The 2,733-nt window shown below is 58.7% G+C and overlaps 1 pseudogene across 1 annotated transcript; it reads right to left on the minus strand.

Moving 5' to 3' along the window:
- Positions 1-455: 455 nt before the first annotated feature.
- LOC309958021 (Golgi-associated RAB2 interactor protein 4-like) lies at positions 456-2,233 on the minus strand (annotated as a pseudogene). Its single transcript has 2 exons — positions 1,189-2,233; positions 456-1,157 (listed from the first exon to the last, which is right to left on the minus strand). The product of its transcript is annotated as a Golgi-associated RAB2 interactor protein 4-like (transcript).
- Positions 2,234-2,733: the final 500 nt, after the last annotated feature.

Genomic DNA, 2,733 nt, shown 5'->3' on the forward strand with positions numbered 1-2,733 from the left:
CCCGAGGGGACATGAGTCCTGTTCTTGCTTTGTTTACAGACGTTCCTGGAGAATAAGCGTTTATAAAAAGCATAGAGGGATAGTGAAGGAGAGCTTCCCAGACCATAGTCTGACTTTGAGCCATGGCCCTGGGGGGCAAAGCCAGAAAGGAGTGGAGGCCAGATGCAGCACTGCTGTTGGCGCTGAGCATGTGTGTGAGGTGGGGCTGCCCTTGACTGGACACTGGGTCTCAGACTGTGGCACAGCTGACATCACAGAATCCACTGTGAGGCTATGGCTGGGCTTCAGGACCTAGAAATTCCGACAAGACACCATGCATTCTCAGATTGTTTGGTTTTTTATTTAAATTGCAGTAAGGAAGCTGAAATGGGCTCTCCAGGGGTATTTCCCTGAGCCCTGGTTCCCTTTGCAGCTCCCAGCTCTAGGTACTATTGATGGGCTTCAACGGTCACTGGCTACACGGTCTCAGATGTCACACCTCCAGTGATCTCCAGCCCCTGGCCACTCTCTGCTGTCTCTACGATGGCCTCCATTCGGGTCCCTTCCACTGGCTTCGCCATGATGCTCACATATTTATCGCGTGAGGAGGCCACTGTCTTTGTAGTAAGCCTGGCTCTGACATTCCTGAAGAAAGAGCTGATCCTGCTGAGTCTCTCGGTGGTGGGACCTGAACTCGCTGTAGATAAGCTCCTGCCCGATTTGTGCGAGGTCCTGGACTCGTTGGTGATGGGAGCACGGCTGATGCCTTTGTGAGCAGTGCCCTGCTCGCTGCCCCCCCAGGCTGCCATGGCCTTTGTCCTTTTGGTCATCTCTAGTGGCTCTGCGTCCGCCTGAGCACGGGCCAGCTGCTTTCTGGATGGTCTTGTTTCCCGCTGCCTTGTGGTGGCTTTCCACTGAACTGCAGAGCGAGGGGCTCGTAAGAGCTCTGTCCTCTCCCCAGTGCTCCCTTCTCTCCCTTCTTCCCTTGCGGGCCTGGGACACCCTCTGTGAGCTGCCATCCTGTTCACTCACTTTGCCTTCCTGTGGCAAGGTGGAGATGAGGGTCCCCTCGTCCTCCTCGTCGGCTCTTCCTTCAGCAGTCTTGCTGGTGGGTTCTGCTCCGACCACAGTCACGCCGGCCTCTGGGGAGAGGCTGGTGGACGTGCTGGAAGCATACCCTGAATAGCTCGCGGCACCTGCCAAGCATACCCTGAATTGTTCGCAGCACCGTTTTCCTGCTCCTCAGGGATGTTCTGGCAGTGCCCCCAGTGGCTATGCTGGTTTTGCTTCCTCCTGGACCGTTGCTGGCTGTGGCTGCTGTGGCCGTGCTCTGCTCTTCAGGGGCAGGAGACTTGATCACTGCCACGCTCAAAGCACCCGCTGCGGTGCCTCCTGCCACCCCCGCTGTCTCCACCTTTGTCGTTGCCCGCGATGCTGACGCTTTGTCAAGCGCTGTAGGTATTGCTTTTGCAGTGGCCACATCGGGCATGGTATCGGGCTTGTGGGAGTCCGGTTGGATCCCCTCCCCACCAGCAAAAGCTGCGGACGTGGCCCCGGCCAGCTCAGAGCACGTGTGGAGGCTGCAGATGCTCACGTGGTCCTGATCCCACTTTCCTTGGAAATCCTCCACTGCCGGGCTCCTGCCGTCGTCCTCCTCCTCGAACACAGGCAGGCCGATCATGTCCCAGGCTGGAACGGCGTAGGTGCAGCTGAGACCCTCCACTGGTGGTCGCAGGAGGTAAATCAGCTCTTCCCAAGAGGTGAAGAGGTCTTCCTGCGCGTCCAGAGGGGCACACAGCTGCAGGTACCAGGAGCGGCCAGTGGCAAACTGCACGCGCAGCTGTTGTTTCTCACGATTGTGAGTGGAGATGCTCACGAGCGTCAAGGGAAGGAGCCTGGTGAGCTCTAAGGTCTTTGCAGCCTCGTGGCTCTTGCCCTTGGCGGCCTGGCTGTGCTCAGCGTGCTCTTCACAGCCGGTGGCCCATCGGGCCAGCAGCATGGTGTCTGGGAGTGGGAGGACGGGGCTGCTGGATGTGATGCCCACGGTCACCATGCAGACACAGTTGTGCACGTCAATCAGGTCTCCCCTCTTCGTGATCTGGATAAAGTCGCTCTCGAATACCGGTGCGTCCTTGAATATGTGGTATTCGCCCTTGCGCAGTTGCTGCTGCAGCTTCCCCATGGTGGTGTTGAACAGGCCCACCCCGGTGCTGCTCTGGGCCGTGTGATACGGGAGCAGAGAGTCCCCACTCATGGCTGCCTTTGATCACGACAGGCAGCGCGGTTAAGGTGGGCCCCTGGCTCTTCCCTCCCTCGGCCTCACTGGCAGAAGAGCGAGCTGCGGTGCTTGTACGTCACACACAGGCGGCCCTATGGCAGGTCTTCCAAGCCCGGCCCACAGGGCCCCACCTTTGCCTCAGGGTCTCCCAGAGGCAGGGGCGTGGGTAGGGGCACAGATGATCACAGCGGGGACGCTGTAGGGCGCCTGGACCCCAGGCTGAATCTCTTCAAGTGTGTAGAGAGGTATGGTAGGCTCCCCCTCTGCCTCCCCTCACTTCTGCTTCTGGGTTTTTATCTCCCCAAGAGGCTGTGGTGAACTTCAGTCCTAGTGAGAGAAGTAACCACTTTCTCAGCCTAACCACCTGGCACAGCCTATTTATCCTCTGATGCCCTTTGTGACCTATCACTGTCACATAGCCCTTTGCCTCATCCCCCAGCTGCCCCCTCAGGGCAGGGCCCCCATCCTCTCCCAAA

The sequence above is a fragment of the Leucopleurus acutus genome (genome assembly GCF_964270905.1).
Source record: "Leucopleurus acutus genome assembly, chromosome: 2".
Lineage (NCBI taxonomy): Eukaryota > Metazoa > Chordata > Mammalia > Artiodactyla > Delphinidae > Leucopleurus > Leucopleurus acutus.